This window comes from Sphaerodactylus townsendi, linkage group LG02, assembly GCF_021028975.2.
Source record: "Sphaerodactylus townsendi isolate TG3544 linkage group LG02, MPM_Stown_v2.3, whole genome shotgun sequence".
Lineage (NCBI taxonomy): Eukaryota > Metazoa > Chordata > Lepidosauria > Squamata > Sphaerodactylidae > Sphaerodactylus > Sphaerodactylus townsendi.
Window position 1 is genome coordinate 31,685,724 of NC_059426.1, and position 12,360 is coordinate 31,698,083.

A 12,360-nucleotide genomic window follows, 5' to 3' on the forward strand; every position below is an offset into this window, starting at 1 on the left:
CACAAAAATCCCCCATAGGGAACAACAGAGATACACCACAAAAACATGGTGTATCTCTGAGGCCAGCCCTGCTGGCACATGGGGGTTGGATGGGCAGTGGAAGCTGACTAAGGTTGGCTCCATCCCCTGGACCATTCCCAGGCCTGGACAGGGACACAGCTTCTGGGTTGGATGTTGTGGAGTTATGGGGCGCCTGCCTGCCAGGATAAGTCTGCCCACTGTCAATGCATTTGCCCCTTGCACTGGTGGGGTGGGCACCCATGTTGGCACAGGACTGTACCGAGATGGGTCCACAGAGATGGGTCCACTCCTGCCTGAATTGGGCTGCCCAAGGCATACTGTAATTGAAAGTAAAAACTACAGAGGAAAACATGCACCAAACGTTTGACGCTGTTGAACAAAACAGAGAGGGAAATTACTGAAGAAAGAATGAATCAAAATGAAATTAAATGAAACAAGGTCAATTGTGATCCAGGTTTCTGAATAATGAAAGACAAAGTTGAGAATCATGATATCTGTACAAGAATTACTTTGAGATAAATTTAGTTGAATAAACATTAAAATTAGATGCCCTGTAGAGCCTGTGGATGGTGATAGCTTATTTGTATTCCTGCAGGAGTGGCTAATTTCTTCAGGTTGCTCCAATTACAGATATTGAGATAGCCTAGCATATTCCATTGATACTCCCAAAAGAGAAACTAATATACTTTCAAAACAGCTCAACACATTTTGAATGAGTTAGTGATCTTGTAATTGAGAATAGGTTCAAACTACTACTACTACTACTACTACCACCACCACCACCACCACCACCACCACCACTACTACTACTACTACTACTACTACTACTACTACTCAGAGGCATAGCTGGGCCAAACTGCGCACAATGCACAGAGTGTTTTTTCCGCCCCCCGCAGTGCCCCCTCCCGCGGCACACACACACACCTCACCCCCCTTCCTACACTTACCTACGTTCCTTTTCTTTTTGTAGTACTTTTTGAGGCTGAAAAATGCGGCCTTTTTACAGTTCAAGGAGAAAGCTGCTTGACGAACTATACTTCCCAGGAGACCTTGTGAGCCCCAAGGTCTCCTGGGAACTGTAGTTCCTCAGGCATTTTTTCCCCTGAACCGTAACTAGGCCGCTTTTTTCAGCCTCAAAAAGTACTACAATAAGAAAAGGAACGTAGGTAAGTGTGGGAAGGGGGTTTGTGTGTGTGTGTGTGCCATGGGGGGGCGCCGTGAGGGGGCCGCGGGGGGTCGCGGGGAAAGGGGGAGGGGCCAGGGGGCAATTTTGTGCCCCCCAGGTGTATGCCCAGTGCACGACGCACCCTCCTGCCCCCTTGGCCCTCCGCTGCTGCAGCTGCTGCTGCTACTACAACAACAACTACTACTAGTAGTACTACTACTAGTAGTAGTAGTAAAATTTTATTTGACCAAAGGCCCTCACAATATAGAAAAGAAAGAAAAAGAAGAAAGAAAAACAAACAAAATTAAAACATATTTTAAAATACAATCTTTCATTAATAAAATGTTTTCAACTACTCAGAGAAGGTGCTTTCTTTATAGACTCTTTCGCTGTAATGTTCCCTGCTGTCAGTACAGGTATCCACTCTGTAGGACACATAAGGATCAGTATCTGACAGCAAGTATATTAGTCTATCAAAATCTGAGAGGTCCAAAGTACAAACATGGCTGAAATTCCTATTCAATGTTTAAAAAACATGTACAGACTAATTCATGATAGAGATGTTGCAATAGAGGAATCTTACACAGAGGAATCTTAGTTGTTTTTTCTTCAAATATTCGCCTTTCCACTAATATATGCCACACAACATAAATACAATAAAAAACATAAATGATAAACTATCTTCTAAATATTGATGGTCAGCAGAAAAAATAATCACATTTGCTGCATTGATAACATTCATATTATTACCAGAATCACCTCAACTAAAAGACTGCTGAAAGAAGAAGGCTTTCTTAGAAATAGTTAGTGAAATGGCCTTTGAATTTCTCCAGCAGCTTATGGCAGTGATCCAGTGTGCTGCAGTGTGTAGGATGTAGACTAGGATGTAGAAGACCCAGATTCAAATCCCTCCTCTGCCATGGAAGTTTGCTAGGTAACCTTAGGCCAGTCAAATACTCTCTGCCTAACATAGTTCACAGGGCTGCTATAAGGATAAAAGAGAGGGCAGAAAATGATGTGAGCCACTTTGTTCCTATTAAAGAAGAAAGGCAACTAGAAATGAAGTAAATAAATAAAACCAAAGAACTGACCTTGAGATTGAAATAGACCTAGTTTGAACAGAGGATAATGGACTACTTCACAAGATGGCACCTCAAACAGAAACTTCCAGAAGAGTACAAAGAATGCAGCTTTAGGTTCATACCAGGAAATGTGGTCCTTCAGGTATATGGCCATGAAACACTTTAAACTAAATGAGTTGCAATAAAGTACGGGAGTGAAACACGGCAATTTGTTAAGGATCTATAATGTTGGAAGGGGAAAATATACCTAAAAATCAAAAGAAAGTGCATAGTACAATACAGACATTTAACATTTCAATTATGAATTATTGCCTTTTTCTTAATAATAAACGTAATACTTCTTACCATTAACAATGGTTTATTTATTTATTTATTTATTATATTTGTATACCGCCCTCCCCGAAGGCTCAGGGCGGTTTCCAACAACATAAAAATTTAAAACATCATAAATATAAGTTAATTAAAATACATAAAATATTAAACTAGAGATGGCTTCAACTATTCTATTCTATTCCCCCTTTTATGAACCCACGGGAGGCCAGATGTTTACTTATTATTGCGGTTGATATCATCCCGGCTGGCCAAACGCCTGGCGGAACAGGTCCGTTTTACAGGCCCTGCGGAAACTTTGTAAATCCCGCAGGGCCCTGATCTCACCTGGAAGCCTGTTCCACCAGGTAGGGGCCAGAGCCGTAAAAGCCCTGGCCCTTGTAGAGGCCAGCCGGATCGCCTTGGGGCCAGGGATCACCAGTAGGTCCGCCTCCGATGAGCGGAGGGGCCTAGAAGGGCGATATAGGGAGAGACGGTCCCTTAGATAAGCAGGGCCAAGGCCGCGAATGGCTTTGAATGTCAATACCAAAACTTTAAACATGACCCGGTACTCGATCGGCAGCCAGTGCAGTTGGTATAGGACCGGAGTAATCCGGTCCCTTGCTGTTGCTCCGGAAAGGAGTCTGGCTGCCGCATTCTGTACGAGTTTCAGTTTCCGGATCATGGCCAGAGGTAAGCCCGCGTAGAGCGAGTTACAGTAGTCTAATCTAGAGGTGACCGTGGCATGGATCACAGTGGTCAGATCAGAACGGGAGAGATACGGGGCCAGTTGCCGTGCCTGCTGCAGATGGTAAAAAGCTGCCTGGGCTGTCTGGGTGACCTGGGCCACCAATGATAGAGATGGATCCAGAGTCACCCCCAGGCTCTTGGCGGACGAAGTTAATTTTAACGTCTCGCCAAGAAGGGTAGGCAGGCCAAAGGCCACCGGACACTCCCCCCGACCCAGCCACAGGATCTCCGTCTTAGTGGGATTCAACTTCAGCCGACTTGCACTCAACCAACCAGCCACAGCATCAAGACAACGCTGGAGAGCATCAGGGGCCGAGGTCGGGCTGCCCTCCATTGTGAACAAGAGCTGGGTGTCATCAGCGTATTGGTGACACCGCAGCCCAAAACTCCGAACTAGACTCGCCAGGGGGTGCATGTAGATATTAAAAAGCATTTTAAAAAGAAACCTGATAAGACATGACTGATTAAGGAATGGCTTTAAAAAAAACTTTTGTAAAGACAAAAGGTATCACTTCAATTATCTCTGAAAGACTGGTATTTAAAATTATGGAACAGTTCCATGATGAAGGAAGTAGTACATTATTCTTGACAAGATTAAAAGACGATGAGCAATGGTTATTAAAATCGTAATATATTCTTAAAGAACACTATTAATGTAATTATGAAACATCAAGAACAAAACACATTACTGGAGATTTTAATAATATGGCAAATCCTTCTTCAGGTAGAGTAAAATGGATGCAAATAAAGACATTAACAAATTTAACTTTTTTTTAAACATGGTTAGATGATTACTATTAAATGATTCCAGGATGATTTTGCATCCTATGTAAGAAGATTTGGTGCTTCCTTTGTAGCATTACTATTCTAGAACAGATACTTAAGAATTACATTAAATTTACAATACTTCATATGTTGTGATAGAGGAAGTAGAGCTGCGTCAGACTACACACTCATTGTCCATAAATAAAGGCACAGCACAACCAATCTTGGGTTGAACTAGCTAATTTAAATGGCTGAACCATGTAACAAGCTATTAGCTTTTTTAAAGGATGGGCTGTACTAGGTAGAACATGTCTGCCATCATTTGTCCACCTTGGCTCCAAGGTAGACAACAATAAATTGTTTGTTTTCTTTATATCTACCTGCACATGAACTGTGCCAAGAAGTGGTAATGCTTGCATAGGGAAGCCATTCCTCATTGGCTGGTCAAATAGGAGATAATCCTTAACAGGTGTAGGAATCCAAGACCCAGCCATCATGCACCAGGCCTAAATTTGCTGGAGACAGGAGTTCAACAAATGGAGTTCAAAATAACTTCTTTGGAAAACTGAAGTGTGATTCATGAAACACAGATCTTAGCTTTATTCCATATCTTGTCCAGCTGGATATCCACCTTGACAGTTTTAATTGTTGGCTTAACCTTCATGCCCTTGGTCTTTCAGAAGAGATTTAAGTCATTTATATACTTGAGGTCTCCTCCTCACTGAGCTTACATTCCCTTTGGGCTTGATTCTTGGTTACACACATTTCCCCGTCTTTGGCCTTCAAATCAGAGAATCTCCATGGTTTTCAAAAGCTCTGAAATAATGTTCTTTCCTCTCCCTTTGCAGAAAAAGTGAAGGAGACCAACATGCATTTAGCTTTCTTTGGGTTTTCTCACTCCTCCTCCCAGCCTTGGCCTACTGGAACACCAATGCTGGGGGTTCAGGCTTATGCCACTCAAGCCAATAGTTCTCAATGGGAGGCTTCTCAGCAGCAAGGAGGCTTTTTCTATTTTTAGCCTCCTTGTGCTGCTGAAAAGCCCTTCAGGAGGTGGCAGGGCAGTTGCTGGAGAGGTGCTGCAGCCCACCACTAGAGGCTCTGGATTGGCCTGTCACTCTTTCTTTATTTTGTTTTCATATTTTGTTACTTGTTATTTTTATTATGGCAATGGGCCTCAAATGGAAGCAATCTTTGTAAATTCACCTAATATCACTCATTCACCATTGATGTTTAGGTAACCAGGGCAAAGTCCTGTCGTTATGGCACGTGGTTGTTGGGATTTGTTCTGATTTATGCTGCTATTTTACTTTTCGTTCCAGCTTTTTCTCAGTTCAGATCTATAGATGATCTTAATGAATTCTATTGTTTTTAATTATTCTACTTGACATTTTTAATTTTAGTTCACTGGTATATTTTGCATTTTGTTAGCTGCCTTGAATGATGTTTTTGTGAGGGCAAGCAATAGGAAAAAACGATTTAAATTAAAGCACACAACCCCTCCATCCCCGGAATACCATTTACTTTGTAAATCTGCATTCCTTCCCTGAACTTTTTGAAATCACAGTTTTGTAGTCTGCATGTAGTCTTCCAGTCTAGCATCCGGGCTGGGCATGGGATGGAGACTGTCCTTGTCGCTGTCACAGATACGCTCTGCATGCAGCTGGACCGAGGCGGATCGGCGCTGCTAGTATTGCTTGATCTTACTGCAGCATTTGATGTGGTCCATCACGGTCTTTTGATCCACCGCCTGGCTGTTTCCGGGGTGGGGGACACTGTCCTTCAGTGGATTGCCTCATTTCTCCTGGACAGGGGTCAGCAGGTGTGGTGTGGGGACCAGGCTACTTCATTGGGGGGTACCTCAGGGGGCCTTGTTATCCCCACTCTTATTTAATATCTACATGCGACCCCTCGCTCAGTTGGTGCAGAGCTTTGGACTGGTTGTCACCAATATGCTGAAGATACCCAGCTCATTCTGTTGATGGGGTGGGGGGGAACAGCCTCTGCCCCTGTGGCTCTCCAGCACTGTTTGGAGTTGGTTGCTGGTTGGTTGAGGCAGAGCAGTTTAAAACTTAATCAATCGAAGACGGAGGTCCTTTGGCTGGGCCTTGGTGAGAGACCTGGGGATTTTCAGCCACCGGTTTTGGAAGGGGTCAAGTTGGCCCCGACCTCTCTGGCTTGAAGCCTGGGGGTCTGCCTGGACTCCTCCCTATCGATGGAGGGCCAGGTGGCCCATGTTGCCCAGGTTGCTTTCTTTCATCTTCACCAGGTCCAGCGGTTGGCACCCTACCTCTCCCAGGCCGACCTGGCCACTGTGATCCATGCGACGGTCACCTTGAGACTGGATTACTGTAACTCGCTCTATGTGGGCCTTCCCTTGAGACTGACCCGGAAGTTGAAGCTGTTCCAGAAAGCAGCTGCTCAGCTTCTTACAGGGGATGCTTACCAAGTCCATATCACCCCTGTGCTCTGCCGCCTGCACTGGCTCCCAGTGGAGTTCCGGATTGTCTTCAAGGTGCTGGTATTGACCTTTAAGGCCCTTCACGGCTTGGGGCCCTCATACCTGCGGGACCGTATCACCCCATATGTCCCGAATAGGCTGTTGCGTTCTGCGACGGTGAAGCTACTGGAGGTTCCCAGCCCTTCTATGGTGCAGCTGGCCTCTACCCAGGCCAGGGCCTTTACGGCCCTGGCCCCTGCCTGGTGGAACGCTCTTCCTCCAGCTGTCTGGGCCCTGAGGGACCTTGGCGAGTTCTGCATGGCCTGTAAGACTGAGCTGTTCCTCCGGGCCTTTAGTGAGGCCAGCCACGGATTGGCTGTCCCCTCGTAACGCCGCCACATTTACCATCTTTGGCAACGCCTGCTGCTTCCATCTTTCAGCACTGCCAGCCCCTCCCAGCCTTTTTGATTGAGTGCCTCCAATTCAATCATGTATTGTACTGTTGTGTTAAAGGGATTTGCTGCATGGAATTTTAATTAATTTATTATTGTTTTAGATGGTTTATATATTTTATTAAATTGATTTATTATGTAGTTGTTTTGGGATTGTTGTGAGCTGCCTAGAGCCCTTTGGGGATGAGGCGGCCTATAAAATTGAATAAATAAATAAATAATAAATAATGGAAAATTACAGCTCTTGTCTACAGAGCCTTATGGTCAGGAGGAACAATCTCGTGAAGAGATATATCTTTGTGAGCAGCTGAGATGTCTCAAGGGAGCAAAAAAAATAAGAAACCTCAAGGGCAGAGGTTAACCTTTTCTCTGAGTCAGGCTCTATCCACTTAATGGCTGCATGATAGGCAGGAATCAAACAGCTTCACCTGGAAAGCTTGTGACCTGAAAGTTGTTTAAAATGATCTATCTATTTTTATTAGTCTATATCAGGGATCCACAATATGGTGCCTCTGGATGCCACCCACTGTAACTTCAGACACCCCATCAAGTGTTTTTAGAAAGTAGGCAAGGCCAGGTGAGGCTTTTGCCCAGCAGGGCTTCTGACTGGCTGTTCGAGATCTTATTGGCTATGCAGTTTCAGAAGCTGCTTTAGTGGCAGCAGCCACCAGAGCACAAGGATCACCACCACATTAATAAAGGTGTATGCAGAAAAGAAATATGTTCATTTTAAAAAGGCGTTGTGTTAAACTGAGCTTCTGCCTGGAATGCTGAAGAATTACCTCACTCCCTGACATTTCGTGGTTGGCTCCGCCAGTTATGGCAGCCATTTTGTGATTACGCCCATGATCCTGTGTAAGAATTCCAAAAATGCTTACAGACATAAAAAAGTTGGGGACCCTAGTCTATCAGTTAGGGCCCTCCCCAAAAACCCTTCAAACCCGTTTAATTTTTGCTGATCACACTGTTGATATAGGCACAAACTAATCTCCAGCAATATATAAAACACAGAAACTGTTGATATATAGGGGCTTTCCCCACTCACCTTCTGCTGCGCGCCGCTCTCACGCCCCCTCAGCGCGCGTCATTCCTGGCACACTCTCGGGGTTCCCTAGAACCCCGCGCGTCATCAAAAGGTGCCGTTTCTTCAGCGCCAGGAATGACGCGCGCTGAGGTGGTGCAAGAGCGGCAGCGTCGGGGGGGCTGCGTGGTTGCTGCCCTTGCAAGTGGGGAGTGCCGCTGGACCCCGCGCTACTTTCCCGGAGTAGCGCGCAGCAGAAGGTAAGTGGGGAAAGCTCCATAGAGTGCAAAGCCATACAGGAAGAAAGCCAGTGGTACCAAACTAAGGTTTTCATTTCCTCCAGAAGCACTATAGTAGAGAATTTTTTTTAAAGCTGTCACATATAAAGTTGTACTTCATTTGAAAACTTTTGCTTATAAACCCTTGATAGATTTGTAAATCCATGAAGGATCTACCCGGCAATGTCAGCTTCCCTTGTCAGGTCAAATCTTTCACTGGCTCTGCTGTAGCTGGGCCCTTGCTGTGTATGTACTGCTTTATTAGGAACCAGCACTCTATTATCATTTGTTCCCATCGGTGCTATTGAGGCTCTTGATACCTAAACAATGTCCAGAGTTATTTTGACATAACCTTCAAAAATCTGACAGCAATAAGTAAAATGAAAACATTTGTCTTTCACTATGTAAGCATTACATTTTTAATTAATATGAAAGTGGGAAAAAGTACAGGTCAATAAAGTACAGGGCAAGCAGCAAGAAATACAGGGTCGTGTTCAACCAGCTTTTCTGCTGGTAAAAAAGAGTTCCTTCTGACCACCCAAAAGGCTACGTTGTGGTCATGGGGTAAGCATGGACAAAACCATGTGAGACGAAGTCTGAAATAAGGAGGGGCAATGGGTGAGACTGAGCAAAAAAGCTGACAGGGTCCCACCTACAGTAAAGATCTTTGACAAAACTACTATGTCTTTCCCAACTTTTAATAGATTTGAGAAATAAAAGAGATGAAAACTTTGTGTTTCTGACTGATAATATTGGGATGGATCCAACTGGCCCCCGGATAGCATCCCTCCAACATAACTGGCTCTTCTTCCAATGGAAAAATTACTAAATTTGAAGGAAGGTGGGGAATAAGACAGAAAGGTGGGAAATAAATATTTTTTGATCATATAGAAGAAGAAGAAGAAGAGGAAGAAGAAGAAGAAGAGAAGGAGGAGGAGGAAGAGGAATAGTAGTTTGGATTTATACCACACCTTTCTCTCCTGTAAGGAGACTCAAGCTCCTTTCCCTTAATCTCCCCACAACAGACACCTTGTGAGGTAGGTGGGGCTGAGAGAGTTCTGAAGAACTGTGACTAGCCCAAGATCACCCAGCTGGAGTGTAGGAGTGCAGAAACACATCTGGCTCACCAGATAAGCCTCTGCCACTCAGGTGGAGGAGTGGGGAATCAAACCCGGTTCTCCAGATTAGAATCCACCTGCTCTTAACCACTATATCACGCTGTTGTACTACTATGGAAAAAGGATGGCAAAGTTGTCATATTGAAGAACATAACTGACAGCTCTGAAGCAGAAATTGAATCATACAAAGCTAATGGCTCCTTTCCTATGGTAATTGCCATGTCTTTTTTTAACTGGAGAAACGAACAAACAAAAACAGGTTATCTTCAATGACTAAATACTATTAAGGAACTTTGCTTTGTTGGAAGAATTCTTGCTGTGCCAGAAGGTTTCCCTAACTGAAAAAAAATTATTAATTAGTAGTGGAATGTAGATGTTTGATCCAACCCATTCATAATTCCTTAAAAAGTGCATGAATCACATCAGGTATATGCCATCAGTCAAGACCATGAAATTCTGTGAATACATGTTCATCTATCTGAAATCTCTTTTGATAAAAGCACATTTCCATGATGTATACCAAACCTATCTGCACAGTTGATAAGAAAAACCAAATAAAAATGCGGACATAAAAATGGCAAAACTCCATTAATTTCACAGGAAGTTAACAGATTATAAAGATTCCAAACATCTCAGTCCAGTTGTTCAGGGTAGAGGGTTAGATTCCCTTCTCCCTAATATTAAGGTCATATAAAAATACATTGAAAAAATCAAAAAATGTTTTATTTTTGTGCCTGAGTTAGGATACCATCTTATAGTTTAAAAAAAGATTTTTAATACTTTCATCTTGTTGATTGATTGTTTATTGAATGTTGTGATCCCTTCCGAGCCCTTTGACACAGGGGAGAAATGGGGTGTAAGTCTAAAATAAATATTTGTTATATTGGTATATCAGATAATTTTTCCTACAGCTCTGAAAAACCATTCAGGTTTTTAAATGGTTACTGGGTTCAAAATCAGAGTGGAATTTGAGTAGAGAGGAAAACGCACTTCTTGAATTTCAGTTTTTGACTGTACAACAGAAAATAAGGTGAAATCCTATTAAAAACAGAATTGTCATTTTAGACATTGTGTGTATGCTAGGGACACTCCAGTCCCTCCAAATCTTAAATCTGAAAAAACACTTAGCACTCTGAGACATATGATTAAACCCATGATGTGCAAGGCAGATTATAGCCACATTTGTAATGGCAGGAGTTTCCTTGAGCAATAGAAATTGCATATGTGTGAATAGCAACATTGCTGGACTTTCTATGCACACACTTAAAGAGTAAGTCCCACTAAATCTATCTGGGTTTATTCTGTAGTTAGCATGCATTAGTCTGGTTTGCCATAATTCAAGGATCCACCTACGTAATTTGCCCCCCACCCTGAAAATGACTCCATATGAAAAGCTTTGTTGATCAGACCATGATCCATCTAGCCCAGCATCCTGTTTCCCTCAGTGGCTAATTGGATACTACCCTATGAAGGCCGACAAACCAGGCAGAGATGCCTCTCCCCACCACATTGTTGCTGCTCGTAACTGGTATTGAAAGAGACACAGCTCTGAATATGGAGGTCCATTTATCATTGCTGGCAACATTAACAGAACACTCCTCTATGAAACTGGCTAATTTCCTTTTAAAGCCATCTAAACCAAAAGCCTTCACTCTACCGATTATAGTAGTCAATGTCATGAATTAATTTGGGAGTATGTGAAAAAAGTGCTTGGGAGGGGGGGTGTCTGTCCCAAATTCACTGTAAAGAAGTCCAATATGGCCTGGGACCAATACACCGTAAGAACAGAGGTAGACCATATGAACCTACCCATACACTCTGGTCACTATCAGAGGCTCTATTTTGATTGCCCCTGCCAACTAAATCTAGATGGGTGACAACTCAAGAAAGGGCCTTTTCATCCACAGCATCAAAACTTTGGCCGTTTCTGCACAGCCCCCTCCTTTATGCCGGCATGGAGTTCTGTCGGTACGTGGGGAGTAGCGCTTACTCGCACGCAAGCGTCGCGAGCGAATGGCAACGGAGGTACCGACAGAAAGGCGAGGCGGCTCCGGTGACGCGGAGTCAGCCTCTGCAACCCTCCCATGCCCCACTTCACGGTTATTCACTCCTGCAAATTAAGCCTGGGCGTCGCCACGCTATACGCCGCCACCCCTGCGCCTCCACGACCCTGGAGGTGGTTGAGGACAGAGTGGAATGGCGATACTTCTGACGCCAAGCAATAGGCGGCTGGAATAGACTCATCTTCCAGCGGGCTGGGATAAGCGTCCGAATTGCGCCGCAGGATGAAGGCGATCCACCAGCAACAACCCTTTAAAAGGGTTGCATTTGTTTTAGGAAGCGGCTTATTTGCGCCGCCCTGGGGGGGGGGGGAAAGCGTCAGATGCGCCCGCTGCTGCTGTCAATGTGAACGCGAGCAGCGACCTGGAAAGCCACAGCCCCAGGCGATGATATCGCGACCGTGCAAGGCACGACCTTCGGAATACCACTCCTCCCCAGGAAGCTTTCCCTGTCTCTCTATATTGGTGTCTTTTGCTAGGAGATGAATTTTTTGTTTCATCTGGCATACCAGCTGGGTGACCTTGGGCTAGTCACAGCTTCTCGGAGCTCTCTCAGCCCCACCTACCTCACAGGGTGTTTGTTGTGAGGGGGGAAGGGCAAGGAGATTGTAAGCCCCTTTGAGTCTCCTGCAGGAGAGAAAGGGGGGATATAAATCCAAACTCTTCTTCTTCTTCACACTTAAATCTTTCATAGGCCATATGAAAACACAAAAAGGGCATTAGGGCTAAACTGTGCTCTATGTTAGATTCTCATTTTTATCTTTAAAAAAACAAATGATAAAGTGCTACAATTTCTTGGGCACACCAAAGTAAGCATCTATCATTGAGTTATAGCTGAAAACAGAAATAATGTACTAAGTTCAAGCTTGTACTGGTTGAAAGCTTTACCATTTGAATAACTG